At 46.9% G+C, this 22,506-nt stretch overlaps 1 protein-coding gene across 2 annotated transcripts in view; it reads left to right on the forward strand.

Annotated features, from left to right (window-relative positions):
- Nucleotides 1-22,506, forward strand: part of RAI14 (retinoic acid induced 14) — a 150,248-nt gene that overhangs the window by 20,537 nt on the left and 107,205 nt on the right. Inside the window, exon 1 of one of the 2 annotated variants that reach the window (XM_044276413.1) lies at nt 11,494-11,612. The exons of the other annotated variant lie outside the window; for it this stretch is intronic. The gene's annotated coding sequence lies outside the window, so the exon portion shown is untranslated. Of the gene's footprint in view, nt 1-11,493; nt 11,613-22,506 lie in introns of those variants that run through there. 2 annotated transcript variants of the gene reach the window in all.

Raw genomic sequence — 22,506 nt, forward strand, 5'->3', positions numbered from 1 at the left:
GCCATATTTCTTCCACTTCCTCTTCTATATCTTTGCAACTTTGCCATTCAGGAGCCAGGGAAAGCTGAGTGACAACCCCATGGGAGCTGTAATGAAGGCAGCCTTATGGCATAGTGATGACAACATGCCTTTCAGGAGTCGGAGTCTAAAAAAGTTGGGGGACCCCCTGTGTTATCGGTTCCGTCAGTCATATTGGTTGTCAGTAGGCCTTGTCATTCAGTGATATTAATGCATAATCTTGTAGCTTTACCGTTCAGGACCCCTGGAAAGTTGGGTGACAACCCTGGTGGGAGCCGTACAGAAGGCCGTATTGCATAACGATGTTAATTTGCCATTTAGGAGTCTGAAAGATGCTACATGGTAGCCATATTGGTTTTCACCATATCTGGGTATACAGTGGTTCATTCTCCCCATATTACTGTGTATTTTGCCATTCGGGAGTCTGGGAAAGACTCAGGTGGCAAGACTCATGGAAGCTTTATTAAGGCCATACTGTATAATCATGCCAATTTGCAAATAATTAAATGAAAAAGTTGGGGGACCGCCACATGTTACCTGCAATGGCAGCCATATTTGTTGTCAACCTGCCCCGTCTATGCAGCATTGGCATTCAGGAGTCTGGGAAAGTTGGAGGACCTCTCTTGTGTTAGCTGTCACCCAGCTTTCCGAGTGTAAGTTATGGGGGTCAGACTTCCTAGTTATGCAGCGATACCTCCTCCTCTCCTATATTATATATTGATAACTACTTTGCCATTCAGGGGTCTGGGAAAGTTGGAGGACCTCCCTTGTGTTATGTTATGGCAGCCATATTGGTGGTCACCCAACTTTCTCAGTTGCAGCGGAAAAAATTCTGCAAAAGATCTGACTGTAATTTTAACAACTCAAGGTCTTCTGTACCAGGATGGGCTGTGTGTTTTTTGGACGTGCCCTCTACCATTCATGGATTCACTGCGGTGCGGCTTATAGCAGAGGGGGCTACGTTGGTTCAATTCACTGCCTGATCCACCGCTCTCCCGGGAATGTGATATTTCTGTGTCCTCCCTCTCGTCGTCAGATACCTGATACGATGGTTCGTTCCTTTGTTCCCGTTCCAGTCATTGACACTTATTCCCTTCAGGAGAAGCGGCTCATGGTGACAACTTCATCATCCTATATGCAATTATTACCAACTTTATGGGGTGTTTCATTTAAAGGGGTGCTCCACTTGATCTTATCTTTTTTCAGACAAGTCTCCCGACTATAGGGTGATCATTGGATTTCTTTCTTGTGAGACCCTTCCCTCTAGCGACCAGCTACTTAGAACCTTACGGCTTATTCTTCTAGGTGCTATAATTTCAGTATTGAGGAGTGTATATCCTATTAATGAATATAGCCTCCATTACAGCTCCCTCAGCCTGACCCCTCCTCCGGTTAAATATATCAAGCAATGTAAGTGTATTCTTGTCTACCTGGGCAGATTTATTATTCGGGAGTATGGAAAAGCTGGGTGACAATAAATATGACCCTCTATTACAGCTGCCAAGGGCTTTTCAGTCAGAATCTAATGCCTGCTTATTCACTAGTGCAGGGGAATCTAACCCCAGATAAGTAACCAGATGTGGCATTCAGAAGTCTAGATAAGCTGAGAGACAACAGTAATGGAGGCCATATTGGTTGCTAAGCATCCTGACAGAAAAGAAAGACTCCTTAGGGTAGATACATAAAAGCTGTCTTTGTTGCCTATGGCAACCAATCACAGCACAGCTTTCATTTTTCCAGAGCAGAATATGAAATTAAAGCTGCGCTGCGATTGGTTGCTATGGTCAGCAAAGACATTTTTCCTGAATCTTAAAGCTATCTTTGTAGTCCATACCAACCAATCACAGCACAGCTTTCATCTCATCTTCTGCTCTTGAAAAATGAAAGCTGCGCTGTGATTGGTTGCTATGGTCCGCAAAGACATTTTTCATAACTCTTAAAGCTATTTTTTGTTGCCCATAGCACCCAATCACAGCGCAGATTTCATCTCAGCTTCTGCTCTACAAAAATGAAAGCAGTGCTGTGATTGGTTGCTACGAGCAACAGACAATTTAATTTTTCGTCTGGTTTTCATAAATCTGTCTTCTATTTACTAGAGATTTTTACATTATGGGGGTCTGAACGTGACTGTATATTAGGTTTTCAGTAATATCTCTTGAGTGTCGCTCGCTGGCGCTTTCTGCTAAGTCCAGACGCTCCAAGCGAAGCCATGACTGCAGGCCAAGAGACTGGGTAACTCGATCCGCCTGATACCGGTGACCCTAATGCTGCGAAAGCGACTAAAGCTTCATGAAAAATAGATAGTGTTCAGAAGAGCAGACCTAATACGTGGTCTGTGTGCTATGGAACAGCAGAGCTGAATAAGTAATGGGGCCTGTGTGGTGCAACCTCCAGACACCTCTATCTCATACAGGCCCATGTCATCCAAAGCAAATATGCGCCGTTCTGCTAAAAAATCCTATCTTCTGGCATGTAAGGGGCCAAAATTGTCCTGCGTGAAGCAGAGTTGAGTCAGTGGGGGTTGCAATTCAGCTGCAACCCCTTCATTTTCATGATCAGTGGGGGTCCCTGTAATCAGATCTCTACCAAGTGATGGAAAAATTGCCTTTTAATTATCTATAACCTTCATATACAGATGTAGCACGTGTCATTTGGTGTTTTATGTGTGCTCATACTGGACCGCAGGAAAAATCAGCTCTGTCATCGGGGTTGTCAGGCAAACCGTTGTCGGACTTATCATTCAGGGCACTTTTACATCAGCTGAGGATTGTCGTTCCCGATAACTGGCCTGTGTAAAGGGGCATGACCCAAGTTTGTCCCCTTTACACTTTGCATTAACTGGTGTGAATGGCCCTTTAAACGAGCTCCCACTGAACTGTATATTGTTTGCTGCCCGTGTAAGAGGACCCCTAAGAATAACCTAATCAACATGGCCGTCAGTGTGGCTCCCATATGAGTTTTCACCCAGCTTTTCCAGGCTTGCCCCCCCCCCCCCCCGCGCGCTCGCGCTCCTTTGGTCTTAGGACCCCTCTAACAAAAAAAGGGTCATATATGTTGTCCAGTTTGCTCTTTTAATAGGACAAACTACCTTATTTCAGGATCACATGCCCCCGTGTGACAGCTCAGGGACGTCTCCAAGGTCTCATGATTGTGCATGACTCAGGAATATCCCACAGAATCCTTTTCCACAGTGTCATATGGCTGCTGATGAGTGAGCGGATCATGTTTTCTGCCAAAGCTCATGGGCAAAACTGGCAAACTCAGCAGGACAAGTAGGTGAAACAGTCTCTCTAATACACAAGTACTCCACATATTGATAAGCTATCCTCAGCATATGTCATGACTATCAGATGGGTGGGGGTCCTACACCCTGCACTCCTGCCGATCAGCAGTTCCCTACGGCCTCTGGTGCTGGAAATCCAGACATCCCAACCTGCAAAAACTCATTTCAGGGAGGTGCACTTCTCATTTCCGGGAGGTTTTCTTTTTTTTTTCTTTCACAAACTTTTTATTACATTTTCCAAACATATGCAGTATCTGCACACTTTGCTCTATGGTGTGGAGGACTGGGCTTATTACCCTGCCCCAAATTATCATATTTATGTATATGATTAAAGGGATTCTGTCACCACCTATAAGCTCTGTGAGCTAAACATATGCTCATGTCCAGGGTAGCATTCTGATTTCTAAGGTGGCCTTATAAAAGCTATTTGTGGCTTTAGGCTAGGTCTACACGACGACATTTTGTCGCGCGACAGATAGGGCGCAACAGTTGTCACGCAACATTTTTTTGCACTAATGTCGCGCGACAATTTTTATAATGGCAGTCTATGGTGTCGCACTGCAACATGCGACATGCTGCGACTGCGACGCGACAGTCGCAGAAAAATCCATCTCGAATGGATTTTCTGCGACTGTCGCAGTCGCAGCATGTCGCAGTGCGACACCATAGACTGCCATTATAAAAATTGTCGCGCGACATTGGTGCAACAAAATATCGCGCAACAAATGTCGTCGTGTAGACCTAGCTTTATTCTGCGGAAAAACAGGTTTTACTAACCTGTCAATAATTAAGGTGCCCAAGCAGGGGAGGTCTGTGGATGCATGGTGCCCGGCCGCACGCATCGCCCTTTCGTACCCAGCGCCGCCTTCTACTCCTCAGTGCCGCCTCTCCCTCCTTCCCCTCCTCCCGCTTTGAGATCCCGCGCATGCGCACAGGCTTAGCCTGATGCGCCGTTGCGGACTGCTGGCATCGGCTTCTTCTTGCACTGTGCGCACGCGCCGAGAAGGGAACACTGCTACAGGTGGATATATTGTTTCACATGCGGGCGTCAGGGAGCCGCTATCTAATAGCGGGAGACTCCCTGAATGTCCGGGAGACTTGAGATCCCTGGAAGTCACACAGCTCTGTTCAAACTGTAGTGGGTTGATGCAGTTCAGTTGCCATTTTTAATGGCTAGCACTGGGCTGGCACTGTTATAGAAAACCATTTGGAACAGTTATGGGCACTGAATTGTTTCTGGAAGTTTTATGGGGCACCGATATTGTAAGGCAGTGTTGCCAACTACTGATTGCAGATAGCACTGGTATAAAGGTTCTGGCACTGTTGTAGAAGCAGTATTTGTGTCTGGAACTGTTGTAAAAGTACTAATTGTATCTAGCACTGTTGTAGAGGCGCTAATTGTGTCTAGCACTGTTACAGTGGCATCAATTGTGTTTGGCACTGTCATAGAGGCCGTATTTGCGTCGGGCACTGTTGTAGAGACCGTATTTGTGTCTGGCACTGCTGTAGAGGCAACAAGAAAATTTAGACTATCACATCAGAAGTCACAGGTGCACATCCATTAAGCTAGCATTCAGACAGCAAACAAAAATGTATGGCAGCACAACATTAAACATTCAAACAATAGAACTAAGAATTAGGGATTATTCTGGATTACAGTGATACTATACCTACTATACATAAAAAAATAAAAGCTCTTTGCGCACATTTTTTATCAAACGTGTGTCGGGCCCATCTACAAACGTCAAGCTGGCTTCTGCGGATCGGTACCTAACACTAACAGAACTGCCTCTCCTGGGCCTAACCTAAGCCTACAATGTTCAGGGTGGGGTAGGAACCATCTGCTCAGAAGCCCTGGACAGATGGGCGGGGAGTGCTCAATCTAACATACTACAAGAAAATTTAGGCTAGACTGTTGTAGAGGCACCAATTCTATCTGCCACTGCTGTAGAGGCACTGATTGTGTTCGGCACTTTTATGGAGGCCCTTATTGTGTTTGGCACTGTTGTAGAGACACTGATTGTATCTGGCACTGTTATAAAGACTTTTATTGAGTACTGATTACATATAGTACTGTTATGGGGCACTAATATTGTATGGCTCTGTTACTAGGTACTGAGTGTGTTTGTCATTGTTATATAATTGTGTCTGGCATGGTTATGGTGTATTGATGGTGTCTGGCACTGTAATGGAGCCACTATTTATGTTTTGCAATGTTTTATGATACAGATTTTTTGGCACTGTTATCTAGCACTGACTGCGGTTGGCATTGTTATGGTCACTGATTGCATTTGGCAATGTTATGGGTTACTGGCATTGTATGGTATGTGGCACTGGCTGCATTTATACTGTTATGGAGACACTAATTTTGTCTGGCACTGTTACGTGGTCCTGATTGCATCTAGTACTGTTATGGAGGCACTAACTGTGTCTGCCACTCTTACATGGTACTGTCTACTACTGTTAGGAAGGCATTTTACTGGGTACTGACTGTGACTGGCACTGTTATGGACCCACTAAATATGTTTAGCAATGTCTGGCACTCTTACATGGTACTGATGGCATCTAGTACTGTTATGAAGGCATTGTATCTGGAACTTTTACAGGGTACTGCCTCAGTCTGGCACTGTTATTAAGAGACAAATATACACATTGTAGATGGCACTGTAACATGGTACTGATTGCATCTAATACTGTAATGAAGGCAAGGCATTAATTATGTCTGGCACTGTTATGGAGGCACACATGAGCAAATTGTGTCTGGCACTTACCGGTACATTGTACTGATTGTATCTGGTACTGTTATAAAGGCACTACATATGCCTAGCACTGTTATGGAGGCACTAACTGTGTCTGCCACTAGTATCCTTCATTGCTGTTTAGTCTCCTCTTTGTGAGACTTACAGTATTTCTCGGTCGGATCCTAATAAAAGTCATATTTTATTTTAGTCCTAGACAATCCCTTTAAGTCTCCTTCAAGGCACCAATAAATGTCACATCAATGAAACTCTTAAAGTGACGGCGCCCTTTTATGTTCTATAACGGGACCCTGCCCTGTATTTTTAAAGCTTAGCGGTGTCTCTTTGAACGCCGCGGTACAATCCAAACCCCCCCTATTATCCGTTAAGCTGCGTCTTCAGATTCCATTGTTCTCCTCATATTGTAAAAAGATGTCTTGGGCAGTTGTGCGCGGCTTTGATTTAGTTCAGAGCGGCCGCTCCGTCTCAGGTGTGGCAGGTGGCGGAAGACTTTATCTGCCTGTTTTATGACACAGATGGGGTCGTTTGTTTTATTGCAGATTGCACCTCACAGGGAAACGTGATTTCCCTCCTGTTACGCCCAGATTTTACGATACGTGCCTAAGAATCACAAATCACACTCACTGCAAATATACGCCAGGAATCATGCACACAGGTGTAATATGGATCAGTGTAGAAATCTATGGGCCTATAGGGAGGCATGGGTTGGCCCAGCAGTGAGCCCGGTGACGTCACCAGCTCTGACAGTCGGGCTTTAGCGCTGCCCTAGCCGTTCTACAGGGCCTGGTACGTCACCGGATCTTCAAAAAATGCCTCTGTCCTGCGCGATTCAGCGCAGGGCAAAGGAGAGCATCAGAGCATGAAATGCTCATATCAGGGTGGCTGGAGGACTGAAGATGGAGATGTGTCCGGGTTCACCTCTGAACCCAGACAACCCCTTTAATGTCCTAGCGCTTCAGCTTCCTGTTTGGATGGCAGACAGTTTTGCTTAAAGGGGTTGGCCCATCTCATAATTTCATGGCATCTCGCTAAGGATATGCTATTAAAGTCAGATAGGTGCAGGTCCCTCCAGAACAGACCTCCTGAGGGTAAGGAGAGCATACCGCGCATGTGCAGCCATCCTCCATTCACCACTGCAGGAGTTCTGGAAATTGCTGAACAAGTGTGCTCAGCCGGGGCCGACTGGGAACTTAAAGTGGTCCTGGAAAAAGTGGTCCCCAGCAGAACCAAATACCATAGTGCAGCACAAAATACCACCACAGTAGAACCAAATATCACTGTTTCCCCCCACCGCAGTATTCAACAGTATCTCCATCCTGAGGACGGTGATACAAATGAGTTCAGGAGTGCACCTGCGGCCGCCCGCCAGGTGCATAAGTACATAAGCATCTGATCATCATGTACCGGGCTGTTAGTCATGAGAAGGGCTTGGGTGGTCCTCTGAGCATCGTCCCACCAGGAAATTTCATGGCCAGTCTGCTGCTGGTTCTCAGGAGTCCAGCAGTGGTGAATGGAGAGCGCACCATGCATCCGTGGCCACCTCTCCTTTCACCTCTATGGGACTGCCTAATTCCCATAGCGGTGAATGGACGCTGGCCGCGTATGCGTGGCTGCTCTCCCTACACTTTGGGGGGGCCCGTCCTAACTGACTGCTCTCTCTGCAACTGCCGCACCCTCTCCACTTTGATTGACAGGACCAGGTGTCATCACGCCTCTAGGCGTGATGTTTTAATATATGCAAATGAACCTCTAGGTGTAATGGTAACACCCCCGTTGCTCCTATAGGCTAATTTGCATATATTAAAACATCATTTTTCTCAGCAATGCGGGCATATATGAACATGGGACCAACATGGATGTCTTCAGCTGCCAAGCGCACATGTAACAGGTCAGCCGGTGTCATAGGGACTAATCTGCTGACAGATGCCCTTAAATGTTACATCTTAGGCTACTTTCACACTCGCATTTTGGCTTTCCGAGATCTGATATGGGCTCTCACAAGCGGTCCAAAACGGATCAGTTTTGCCCTAATGCATTCTGAATGGAAAAGGATCCGCTCAGAATGCATCGGTTTGCCTCCGATCGGTCTCCGTTCCGCTCTGGAGGCTGCCTGCAGCGTTTTGCTGTCCACTTGACAAAACTGAGACAAACGGATCCGTCCTGACACACAATGTAAATCAATGGGGACGGATCCGTTTTCTCTGACACAATCAGGCACAATAGAAAACGGATCCGTCTCCCATTGACTTTCAATAGAGTTCATGACGGATCCGTCTTGGCTATGTTACAGATAATACAAACGGATCTGTTCATGACGGATGCATGCGGTTGTATTATTGTAACGGATCCGTTTTTGCAGATCCATGACGGATCCGCCCAAAACACGAGTGTGAAAGTAGCCTAAGGCCTCATTCACACATACGTGAAAACCCGGCCTGCCGTCCTTCTGAGTGCAGGAGCGCACGGCGTCATTGGTTGCTATGACTTTGTGCCATATAGATACGAGTGTATTACTGTACAGCAGCGGCGGCGCGAAGCGCACAGCGTCATAGCAACCAATGACGCCGTGCACTCAGCAGGACGGGTTTTCACGGGCTGTGGTCTGTGAAAATCCACGTATGTGTGAATGAGGCCTAATAGTGCAGGGAAGACACAATCCATGCCAATCTTGCACCTCAGCACCTGTGTCTTGGCATTAGAGGTGTCTGGATACTCTGCCATTCAGAAGACTTTATTTAAATTGTTGTGTTTTTTTTGTTAAAAGGGTATACCCAACGTATAAAATGAAGCCATATTGCTTGGATATGCCATCAGTGGGGCTCCGACCTCTAGGACACCCATTCTGAGAACGAAGGGGTCGCGGTACTGGTACAGCCCCTGCTAATTGTAGCATCCGTGGTCTCATATGATGTGGTTGTGATAGCAGGGAGCAGTCAGAGCAGCTGACATTGGTGAAGGCCTCTCCATGCCCGGGGCACCAATCAATGCCAGTCCTGTTGTGCCAGACTGCCCGCATCTCACGTCCATTGTGGCTCTCTGTAGTGAAGGAGTATCCCCCAGAGGTTAATTTCTGGGATCTGTGCGCTGATGGACGTCTTCACTTTGGCGCTCCATGTATGGTAACGGCAGATCAGGCCATTAGCGCGTCAGCGACAAAGTGCCTGTGAGTTCTCAGCGCGCTGCCAGCTCTACACAAACAGCGCTATCAGGTTCAGCATTCACCGAGCACCCAAGGGACTCGTATTTGACCACAACTCCACTGGTATTTCTGGAACGTGACCCAGTTTATAATTAGACCAGTGAAAGTCATTAGCAGCGATTGTCTTGGCTTCATGCCAATTGGTCGTAGTAGCCTTAAAGGGGTCATGCCAAGTTTTATCCCCTATCCACAGGGTACGGTATATGTCCGATCTGTAGGGGTCCGATGTCTGGGGGCTCCACCAATCAGAAGTATGGGGGTCCTGTATCTCCATGTATGAAGGGGGAACAGCGGTGGAGCATGCAAACTGTCGGTCCACTCATACTCTGTACCTGGCATCTCTTCGTGGCAGCGCCATAGTCAGGGCACGCAGGACCCCCATATCAGTGATCGGTGGGAGTCCCGACAGTCAGGCCCTTATCAAACTCATATCCCTTATCATACACGAAAGGTTTAAATTTTACCACAAACCCTTTAAAAAGGAAACATTCCCCTCTAAATGTAGAGTTGGAAAAAAGACAAAAATCCATCCATCTGAATTAACGGGGTGAGTTTGATGGCACCGCACGCTTTTGCGCGCCGTGCCATCCGCAGGATCGGACTGACACACACATAGCACCATTCTGTGCTGCGTAAAGGACGGAAATAATCAGCTCCCGGTCACAGAAAATCCCTGATTTTACATTGAATGGAAGCAGCGCCGCAATAGCCTGCAGTAACCCAGTTCTGTAGGTCCAGTGCCTGGTTCTGGCACCGGAGATTCTGAAAATGGATGATCAGCAGAGGTGCCAGGACTCAGCCCCCCCGGTCTCATATTGATATCCTAAGTTTAAGTTTTGGGCAGAAACCCTCTTTAAAGGGTTTGTGCAAGAATAGGGTGCTGGGCTTTTTCAATGTCAACATCCGATTTGATATCGCCGCAGCCAGTCACTGGCCGCGGCAGAGACCGGATCCCGTTATGTCATGACAAATGGTCACATGACCCAAGGAGATCCAGTCAACCAGATGTTGGCATCGAAGGAGCCCAGTGGAGCATCGCAGACCTGGCAGAGAAGGATCGGGGAGCCAGCACGCCATAATGGAAACCCGACGGACCACATTATATTCAACAACGTCCGTTATGTGCCGTTGCTGTCCTTCATCTGACTGATCTGGCACGTCTATCATTTTCGTTCGGAAATTATACCGGAGGTGTGGTGGAGATGTGGACGAGCCCTAATGGTTAAGAGATTGTAAACTCATATACGGTAGTTCACAATTGTCAGAAGTCCCCAAGGGGGAAAGCAGCAGCTCCCCTGCACCGGAGCTCGGTGGTGATGATTAGCACTGAAGGAATTTCCTGATAGACAAGCCTTTGTGTGAGTACAGCTTACTGAATGGATGTGAGTCAGCTGCTGAGAGCCTGCTGCGAGAGGGGGAGGAAGAGCTGCTTCAGTCAGTGTCTGGAAAGAGAGCAGTTCATATGTTTAATCATAGCGTCAATTACCATAAAATTATTCCGGCGTCAAGACAAACCATATGCCGTATTAGAGCGTATGGACATGGGTCTCTTGCGGAGAGGGGTGCCATGTATTACATTCGGAAGACAGATGTATAAGAGGAATCCTGTACATGCTGTTCTCTCATTTAGAATTATAAGGTCAGTAAAGGAAGAAGATCTCCTGACTAAGGGTCCATTCACACGACCATATTTTTCTGTCCGCATACGTTTCACAATTTTGCGGACTGGGTGCGGACCCATTCATTTCATGTGGGGCCGCAAAAGATGTCCACATCCACATTTCTGTTCTGTGAGCACAAAAAAAGATAGAACATTTTCTATTCTTGTCCACATTCGCAAAAATGCGGAACGCATACGGCCGGTATCCATGTTTTGCGGATCCGCAACACGGTATGACGTATATGGTCGTGTGAATGAGCCCTATCACTGCCTGGATCGCCACCACTTATGACTATTTTATAGGTTGAGCGGCGGATGGAGTTTCCAGGGCACGCGCAGAGCAATGTAATCTTTGTTCTATATTCAGACTTATATTGATGTATTTAAAATTCCTCAGCCATTAGTCAGCGACTATAAAGTGGCGGTCGTTCTCGTCATCCCATGTATGTAGCCATGTATCTCCACTCAGGGCTGTAAAGTTCTGCAGGGGTCAGATCTCTCCAGTGGTGGCCTGAAAGATGAGTAAGGGGCTCGTCATTCTTATGAAGTCTACACGTTCCAGTTATATTAGGTCTTGATGGACGGATCTACTTATAGAAGTTCACATTCATCCATGGCCCGATCACCAGTTACTGTGGAGAATTATAGCTGTGCTTTATTACTGGACAGTGACGGTCTGACACGGTTATTGAGGTAACTGTGTGGCTGGCATAGTTATGGGGGACACTGTGTGGCTGGCACTATTATGAGTGACACTGTGTGGCTGGCATAGTTATGGGGGACACTGTGTGGCTGGCACTATTATGGGGGACACTGTGTGGCTGGCACTATTATGGGGGACACTGTGTGGCTGGCACTATTATGGGGGACACTGTGGCTGGCATAGTTATGGGTGACACTGTGTGGCTGGCACTATTATGGGGGACACTGTGTGCCTGGCACTATTATGAAGAACACTGTGTGGCTGGCACTATTATGAGGAACACTGTGTGGCTGGCACTATTATGAAGAACACTGTGTGGCTGGCACTATTATGGAGAACACTGTGTGGCTGGCACTATTATGAAGAACACTGTGTGGCTGGCACTATTATGAGGAACACTGTGTGGCTGGCACTATTATGAGGAACACTGTGTGGCTGGCACTATTATGGAGAACACTGTGTGGCTGGCACTATTATGAAGAACACTGTGTGGCTGGCATAGTTATGGGGGACACTGTGTGGCTGGCACTATTATGGGGGACACTGTGTGGCTGGCACTATTATGGGGGATACTGTGGCTGGCATAGTTATGGGGGACAGTGTGGCTGGCACTATTATAGGGAACACTGTGTGGCTGGCACTATTATTGGGGACACTGTGTGGCTGGCACTATTATGGGGGACACTGTGTGGCTGGCACTATTATGGGGGACACTGTGTGGCTGGCACTATTATGAAGAACACTGTGTGGCTGGCATTATTATGGGGGACAGTGTGGCTGGCACTATTATAGGGAACACTGTGTGGCTGGCACTATTATGGGGGACACTGTGTGGCTGGCACTATTATGGGGGACACTGTGTGGCTGGCACTATTATAGGGAACACTGTGTGGCTGGCACTATTATGGGGGACACTGTGTGGCTGGCATTATTATGAGGGACATTGTGTGGCTGGCACTATTATGGGGGACACTGTGTGGCTGGCACTATTATGGAGAACACTGTGTGGCTGGCACTATTATGGAGAACACTGTGTGGCTGGCATTATTATAGGGAACACTGTGTGGCTGGCACTTTTATGGGGGACACTGTGTGGCTGGCATTATTATGGTGGACATTGTGTGGCTGGCACTATTATGGGGGACACTGTGTGGCTGGCACTATTATGGAGAACACTGTGTGGCTGGCATTATTATGGGGGACATTGTGTGGCTGGCAGTATTATGGGGGACACTGTGTGGCTGTCACTGTTATGTGAAGACACTGTGTTGCTGGCATAGTTATGGGTGAAACTGTGTGACTGGCAATATTATGGAGAACACTGTGTGGCTGGCACTGTTATGGGAAGACACTGTGTGGCTGGCATAGTTATGGGGGACATTGTGTGGCTTGCATAGTTATGGGGGACACTGTGTGACTGGCACTATTATGGAGAACACTGTGGCTGGCATTGTTATGGGGAACACTGTGTGGCTGGCACTATTATGGGGGACACTGTGTGGCTGGCACTATTATGGAGAACACTGTGTGGCTGGCATTATTATGGGGAACACTGTGTGTCTGGCACTATTATGGGGGGCACTGTGTGTCTGGCACTATTATGGGGAACACTGTGTGGCTGGCACTATTATGGGGGACACTGTGTGGCTGGCACTATTATGGGGGACACTGTGTGGCTGGCACTATTATGGGGGACACTGTGTGGCTGGCACTATTATGGGGGACACTGTGTGGCTGGCACTATTATGGGGAACACTGTGTGGCTGGCACTATTATGGGGGACACTGTGTGGCTGGCACTATTATGGGGGACACTGTGTGGCTGGCACTATTATGGGGGACACTGTGTGGCTGGCACTATTATGGGGGACACTGTGTGGCTGGCATTATTATGAGGAACACTGTGTGGCTGGCACTATTATGGAGAACACTGTGTGGCTGGCACTATTATGGGGGACATTGTGTGGCTGGCACTATTATGGGGGACACTGTGTGGCTGTCACTGTTATGGGAAGACACTATGGAAGGCACTTATGGGGAAACACTGTGGCCGGCACGATTATGGGGAGACATTGTGGCTGGCATCTTTATGGGGGAGACACTATGGATGGCACTGATATGGGGGACACTGTGCTAGGCACTGTTATAGGGAGCCATGGCTGGCACTGATATGGGGGACACTGTGGCTGGCACTGATATGGGGGACACTGTGGCTGGCACTGATATAGGGAGACACTGTGGTTGGCACTATTATAGGGAGCCATGGCTGGCACTGATATAGGGAGACACTGTGGTTGGCACTGATATAGGGAGCCATGGCTGGCACTGATATGGGGGACACTGTGGCAGGCACTGTTATAGGGAGCCATGGCTGGCACTGATATGGGGGACACTGTGGCTGGCACTGATATGGGGGACACTGTGGCTGGCACTGTTATAGGGAGACACTGTGGTTGGCACTGGGCATTTGCGAGGGGGACAAATACTTTTTCCCAGCTTCTAACATTGATCTTTGGAGTCAGTGACTCTGCAGCTGTTGCAAAACCACTACTCCCATCTAACAGTCAGAGCATGCTGGGAGTTGTAGTTTTAATGATTCCTCACTCCGGCCCTTCGACAGGACATCAGAGAACATTTGCTGCAGGATGAAGTCTCCAGGATGTGAGCGGGGTCAATGCCTTGGTTCAGATGCTGAGGCTTCCCTCCTGAGATGTCTGCACGGGTGATGTCTTTGGCTAAAACATTGGTTCCTCTGGTTTTCTTTAGAAAATGAAGCCATTCTTCCCGGAGCTCCTCTCAAGACATTCCACATTCTTCTAGTATTCTCCAGATAATGGGGTCATACAGGGCGGGATCTACAGTTGGAGCAGCTCTAGGCGTCCTTTGTGAATCAAGCCTAATCTCACCTTCCACCAACATTGCACAGCTACAAACATGTATCTGGAGTAACCTAATACTGGACACCATGTGGACGTCACATCTCGTGGTCACAGTCCTGCAGCTCCCTTTAGGATTCATGTTACTGGCCCGTTTTGGTGCAGTATTTGGGATCCCGTTCAAGCATCTCCATTGAACCTCCGTACGCCTCCGATTTTATATGAGGGATATCTTTTCTATACCTTACCTAGAAGCATTTTGCACCTGACGGAGCCTGTACGGCAGCAGATGGAGGTTGTGCACTCCGCACTAGAGGCTCCGGCTACTGCCATATACGTGTAGTGCCCATACACGGCTCTCTGACATGTCCATGGGAATCTTAGTCTATAGGCTGAGAGGCTCTTTCAGATTATTGCACAGTGGTGTAAAAACTGCATCTGACAAAATGAGACTGGGCAGACACTGAAGCTGCAGGGTGTGCTGGGAGATGTGAGCTCAGTAGTCAGCAGAGTTTTAAAGGGACAGGAATAAAATGGTCTACAATGTAGCGGTTAAAATATGCCATAGCATTCCACCCACCTATCCCGAAAACACGTGTACCAAGTCACATACTTTCCCTGCACAGAGGCCACCCCATGGAGCAATGCCGCAGTTCCCTGCACAGTGGGTGTGGCCGGGAGCGCTGCTCTGCAGGGTGTGGACTTTTCTAGTTAGCTCACTGGTCCGAGCAAGTCCAATGCTATAGAGACCCAGACAAACTTTAAGGTTTCAAAGCGCGGCCCTTTCCGGCATTTATTGTCAGGGTAAACAGGCAGCACATGTACAGGATGCACGGTTCAAAAAGAAAACATAACATAAAGAAACTCCTGCTCGTCCGAACACTAACTAGACAGTAACGTACCTGACTGTCCCAAACAACACAGAGTAACAGCGACCTGTACCTTCTGCTCACACAGAGCAACCACCCTGTTTGGCTCTCTCCTACATAATTAAGTGTTCTTGCATGGCAAGACCACATACTGTTATCTCACATATATATATTCTTATTATTATAGCCAAATTTACCACCCTAACTCCTCCCACAGTTTTTACACTGCATAGACAGTAATATACCGAAACGTGCGGATTGTTCCCGATTGGTGTGCTACTACTTTGTGGAACGTTTTGCTGAATGGTTCACGAAATATCGTCGTTTTTGTGGCGAAAATGGTCCCCTAGGAATGAATGGCGGAATGTTCAAAACTAGAGTGGGAGCTGACAAAAGCTAGAGTGGGAGCTGAAAAATCAGGACATGATTTCTAAACTGCCACCACTCCCCCACCTACAGCCCACCTACCACCTACTATATTAAAACATTAAAGGGACACTGACAGGGCCAATAAGCATATTGAGGTATATATATGGCAGTACAGGTCTTATAATGGGTATTACAATCATCTAAGTATCCCCCCTGTCCACATTATACATACAGTAAACTTAAGTTTTATAACCTGCTCCAACGGTCTTCAATCTGCCCAAGGGGCGGCGTTTCACCTCTCTTGCGCCCAGCCAGCCTCCCCCAACTGCCGCTTTGAAGCGCCGCCCAGCTCATGAATATTCAGTTTGCTGGGCGGCTTCTGCGGTCCCCGCTCTGAAGGGCTGCGCTTAACAGTGCCCTGCGCATGCGCCGGATCTTGTGAAGTCGGGAATAGTAAGCGCCGCCCAGCGAAGTGAATATTGATGAGCTGGGCGGCGCTTACTGTACCGGACTTCACAAGATCCGGCGCATGCGCCGGGCACTGTTAAGCGCAGCCCTTCAGAGCGGGGACCGCAGAAGCCGCCCAGCAAACTGAATATTCATGAGCTGGGCGGCGCTTCAAAGCGGCAGTTGGGGGAGGCTGGCTGGGCGCAAGAGAGGTGAAACGCCGCCCCTTGGGCAGATTGAAGACCGTTGGAGCAGGTTATAAAACTTAAGTTTACTGTATGTATAATGTGGACAGGGGGGATACTTAGATGATTGTAATACCCATTATAAGACCTGTAGTGCCATATATACAGGTCCTTCTAAAAAAATTTGCATATTGTGATAAAGTTCATTATTTTCTGTAATGTACTGATAAACATTAGACTTTCATATATTTTCGATTCATTACACACAACTGAAGTAGTTCAAGCCTTTTATTGTTTTAATATTGATGATTTTGGCATACAGCTCATGAAAACCCAAATTTCCTATCTCAAAAAATTTGCATATTTCATCCGACCAATAAAAGAAAAGTGTTTTTAATACAAAAAAAGTCAACCTTCAAATAATTATGTTCAGTTCTGCTCTCAATACTTGGTCGGGAATCCTTTTGCAGAAATGACCAAGGCCCAGGAGGCTTCAATGCGGCGTGGCATGGAGGCAATCAGCCTGTGGCACTGCTGAGGTGTTATGGAGGCCCAGGATGCTTCGATAGCGGCCTTAAGCTCATCCAGAGTGTTGGGTCTTGCGTCTCTCAACTTTCTCTTCCCAATATCCCACAGATTCTCTATGGGGTTCAGGTCAGGAGAGTTGGCAGGCCAATTGAGCACAGTAATACCATGGTCAGTAAACCATTTACCAGTGGTGTTGGCGCTGTGAGCAGGTGCCAGGTCGTGCTGAAAAATGAAATCTTCATCTCCATAAAGCTTTTCAGCAGATGGAAGCATGAAGTGCTCCAAAATCTCCTGATGGCTAGCTGCATTGACCCTGCCCTTGATAAAACACAGTGGACCAACACCAGCAGCTGACATGGCACCCCAGACCATCACTGACTGTGGGGACTTGACACTGGACTTCAGGCATTTTGGCATTTCCCTCTCCCCAGTCTTCCTCCAGACTCTGGCACCTTGATTTCCGAATGACAGGCAAAATTTGCTTTCATCCGAAAAAAGTACTTTGGACCACTGAGCAACAGTCCAGTGCTGCTTCTCTGTAGCCCAGGTCAGGCGCTTCTGCCGCTGTTTCTGGGGAATGTGGCACCTGTAGCCCATTTCCTGCACACGCCTGTACCCGGTGGCTCTGGATGTTTCTACTCCAGACTCCGTCCACTGCTTCCGCAGGTCCCCCAAGGTCTGGAATCGGTCCTTCTCCACAATCTTCCTCAGGGTCCGGTCACCTCTTCTCGTTGTGCAGCGTTTTCTGCCACACTTTTTCCTTCCCACAGACTTCCCACTGAGGTGCCTTGATACAGCACTCTGGGAACAGCCTATTCGTTCAGAAATTTCTTTCTTGCTTGAGGGTGTCAATGATGGCCTTCTGGACAGCAGTCAGGTCGGCAGTCTTACCCATGATTGCGGTTTGGAGTAATGAACCAGGCTGGGAGTTTTTAAAAGCCTCAGGAATCTTTTGCAGGTGTTTAGAGTTAATTAGTTGATTCAGATGATTAGGTTAATAGCTCGTTTAGAGAACCTTTTCATGATATGCTAATTTTTTTAGATAGGAATTTGGGGTTTTCATGAGCTGTATGCCAAAATCATCAATATTAAAACAATAAAAGGCTTGAACTACTTCAGTTGGTGTGTAATGAATCTAAAATATATGAAAGTCTAATGTTTATCAGTACATTACAGAAAATAATGAACTTTATCACAATATGCTAATTTTTTGAGAAGGACCTGTATACCTCAATATGCTTATTGGCCCTGTCAGTGTCCCTTTTTTAAGCTATCCCTGCTGCCACTAAAAATGTCCACGGCTAAGCCATAGTCCTGATAGTTTTTACAATAAGACCATTTGTTTGCAACTCACACCGCCCATTGACATTCATTGAAACGCCATTCTAGCCACCTCAAATTTAAAGGGCAATTTCTAAACTGTGACTGTGCCTTGATTTTTAATATTTCAGAGACATACTATGCATCAAAATGTAGGGTCTTGTGATTCTCACAATATAAAGCTCTTCACTGTAGGATTTATCATTTTTAAACTACAACCGTTTGAAGATGACAACCGCCAGTAAAGTGAGCAAGTTGGAGCAGTTTGTTTTTAACCGCTCTTCTCTGCCCTTGCTGTAAAGTCAGTTGCCATAGGAACCCAGGTGTGTGAGCAGCCAGCAGAGTGACAAAAGCTAGAGTGTGAGCTGCAAAATCAGGACATGATTTCTAATCTGCCACCACTTTCTCATTTTCAAGGCCACCTACACAAATCGGCTGCTAATGTTTTTATAAATGTATGTTTTAATGTAACTGTGAAGCACTTTGGGCAACAACATTGCAATTAAATGCGCTATATAAATAAATAAAAGTTAAAATGCATTTCTCACTTGCCATGTGCACTTTTTACATTTGATCAATCAATTGGTTAGTGTAATGTTTACTATCTTTACTCACTCCAAACAGTTACTCTTTCCACTCCATAAAGTTACTCTGCCGAGTCCAACCTTTCCACAGTTACTCCAGCCACTCCAACCACACAACAGTTACTTAAGCCACTCCACTCAGTTACTCGGCCCACTCCAGTTGTAGACTACTGGTGGAGGCAAGAACACTTCGCACAATTTCCCCAGAAATTGTAGCTTTTTTAGTGCAGCCTTGCTCCTTTGAGTAGGCCTCAGCCCAGCTGCATTAATCAAGTGGCTGCGGAATAAGTGGTTCCAGGGCTAGGAACAGAGCCCCTCACCATGTATAGGTGAGAAACCTAGGTGGAATATATACGCCATTTAACACTTTACCTGCTGCCACCTTACATGCCCTCCCCCTCTGCTGAGACCTGTGGGGAAGAGCACCATGTGCCCCTAGACAGTGGACCCGTTACAATGCGTCCACATTGCCTTGCTCTGAGCCTGCGTAATGCGTCACTCTCGCATTCTTCCTTTTATTTTGTGCCATACATTTTAATGGCGAATGAGTGAATCAGCCTAAATTGTCTCCCCAGCAGATAGTACCTAAGGGACTTAATGGCCCACTTAAGGGCTAAGCATTCCCTTTGTATTATTTCATAATTCTTTTCTGCAGAGGATAACTTTCTGCTAAGGTACATGATGGGATGTTCCTCACCATTAACCACCTGAGAAAGAACGGCTCCTAACCCAACATCTGAGGCATCTGCTTGAACCAAAAATTATTTTCTGAAGTTGGGAGCGATCAACACTGGCCTTTTACACAAGACCTCTTTCAACCTTTGAAACGCTTGCTCTACTGTCTCACTCATTTTACCATGGTGGATTTTGACCCCTTGGTAAGATCATTGAGAGGAGCTGCTAACGTGGCAAAATTTGGTACAAACCTTCTATAATATCCAGCTATCCCTAAGAAGGCTTTAACCTGCGTTTTTTGACACAGGTCGAGGCCAGTTTTTAATAGCCTCAATTTTGTTAATTTGAGGCTTGATGTAGCCTAGCCTCTAGGCCTATGGTAAATTTTTGGGGATTCGCAGTTAAACCAGCTTCCGAAATTGAGTCCAGAACCACTTGGACTTTTGCTAGATGGGACTCCTTAGTCTGAACTGAAAACAATGACATCATCTAAATATGCAGCTGCATACCCTTGGTGAGGCTGTAAAATAAGGTACTTCAGCCTCTAGAAAGTGGCTGGGGCACCATATAAGCCAAACGGGAGGACAACACACTGGAAATGGCCATCGGGTGTGGAAAACGCCATTTTTTCCTTGGCTTTTTCAGTAAGGGGAACCTGCCAATAACCTTTAGTGAGATCAAGAGTTGTTATATACCTGGCAAGCCCTAACCTCTCAATCAACTCGTCGACCCTTGGCATAGGATAGGCATCAAATTTTGATATTTCATTTAACTTCCGGAAGTCATTACAAAATCTTAGACTACCATCAGTTTGGAAATGAGGACTATGGGGCTTGACCAGCCACTTTGTGATTTCTCTATCACCCCTAGAGACAACATTTTTTTTACTTCCTCTGAGATGGCCTGCCTCTGAGCCTCTGGTACCCGATATGGCTTCTGTCTTACCTTTTGTCCAGGCTCAGTCACAATGTCATGCTTTATGACAAGGGTTCAACCTGGTAACTCTGAAAATGTCTTTCTATTTCTTTGTACAAACTCCCTAGCCTCTTGAGTTTGAACTGCTGACAGGGTTTCTGCGATACGAACCTCTGGTATATCATTACTAGAACCCTCCCTTGGCTGATTTCTAGCTATGAGACCCTCCAGATCCTTCCAGGGTTTAATTAGATTTATGTGATATAGTTGAAGGGGTTTTCTTTTCCCCTGTTGATAAACCCTGTAATTTACTTCATTTACCTTTTCACGGATCTCATAGGGACCTTGCCACTTGGCCAGAAACTTACTTTCTACCGTGGGTATTAATACTAACACGCAGTCGCCCGATTGAAATGTCCTGACCTTGGCTAACCTATTGTAAACCCGGGCTTGTGCTTCCTGGGCCTGCTGCATATGCTCTCGAACAATCGGCATAACTGCCGCAATTCTGTCCTGCATTTGAGCGATATATTCAATAACATTTTTGTGGGGGGTATGCTCTTGTTTCCAGGTCTCTTTGGCTATGTCCAAAAGCCCTTGAGGATGTCTACCATATAGGAGCTCAAATAGGGAAAACCCTGTTGACGCCTGTGGCACCTCCCATATGGAAAACATGAGATAGGGCAACATGCAATCCCAGTCCTTTCCATCTTTATCAACCACCTCCTTTAAGCATCCCTTTAAATGTTCTATTGAACCTTTCCACGAGACCATCAGTCTGGGGATGATATACTGAGGTACGTAAATGTGTCATTTTTAACAGCCGACTTAGCTCTTTAGTAACGTTGGACATAAAAGGTGTTCCCTGGTCTGTTAGAATTTCTGCTGGGATACCTGTACGGGTGAACATTTGGAACAGTTCTTTTGCTATGACCTTAGAGAATGTGTTCCTGAGAGGTATGGCTTCGGGATAACGGGTGGCATAGTCTAGTGCAACCAAGATATTCTGGTGACCTCTGGCAGACTTAGGAAGTGGGCCGACTAAATCCATAGCAATGCACTCAAAAGGAACCTCAGATATAGGCAGCGGTATTAGGGGGTTACCAAAATGCGGCCTAGGGGTGTGGATTTGACACTCAGGGCATGAATGGCAGAAATCCTCTACAGCCTTATAAATACAGGGCCAGAAAAAGTTCTGTTCAATGCGCTCTTTTGTTTTTTCCACCCCTAGATGCCCTCCCAGAATATGGGAATGCGCTGGTTCCAATACCATACGGACATGAGACTTGGGTACAACCAGTTGCTCTACAACCTCTGTTTGTGTTTTCTTAAAACTGTAAAGTAAATCATTATGTACAGCGAAGTGGGGGTACACCAAACCCATACCTGGTTCCTAGGGTACCCCATTAATTACTTTCACATTTTTCCAGGCACTCGCTAGACTGGGATCCCTCATTTGTTCGGTACCAAAGTGGCCCCGAAAGACTTGTAAGTTTGAAATCTCTGTCTCTGGAGGAGATTCCTCTGGGTCCCCTGCCAGAACCGCTATTGGTAATTTTTTTAGGCTTCCCAAGCCCCAGAGTTACTGCATTATCAGGTGCCACAGAAACATCACGTATATTATGCAACTTGTCCCCCACCTTAGATTGCTTATTTTCCCATAAATCCCAAAACAAAGGAAAATCACAACCAATAACAGCACAGTGTAACAGGTTTTTAACCACATCCACTTCAAGTGCCACTGACTCACAGGCGGTTTCCACGGTTAGCACCGCAGTGGGATAGTCTTTTGTGTCACCATCGACACATATCACCCCTAACTGATGGGACTGGAGCCTCTCAGAGTCCACAAAACCGGCTTGCACTAGGGTCACCAAGCTCCCAGAGTCCAGGAACGCCATTACAGGGTGTCCCTCGGTTTTGACCTGACACACTTGCCTGTCGGTTCTACTGTCCGTGTGAGCTGTAGAGGACGGTTTAGCGAAATAAGACATACGCCTTCCCAAGTCACATTCCATAGGCTCACGAGCTAGTGGGTAGTTAGCTGCAACATGTCCCAACAGACTATCAGGCCCCGGGCTCTTGCTCCAGTGTCCCTTTTTGGACTTGGGGGCCTT

The sequence above is a fragment of the Bufo gargarizans genome, chromosome 1, assembly GCF_014858855.1.
Source record: "Bufo gargarizans isolate SCDJY-AF-19 chromosome 1, ASM1485885v1, whole genome shotgun sequence".
In the NCBI taxonomy this organism is placed as follows: Eukaryota; Metazoa; Chordata; class Amphibia; order Anura; family Bufonidae; genus Bufo; species Bufo gargarizans.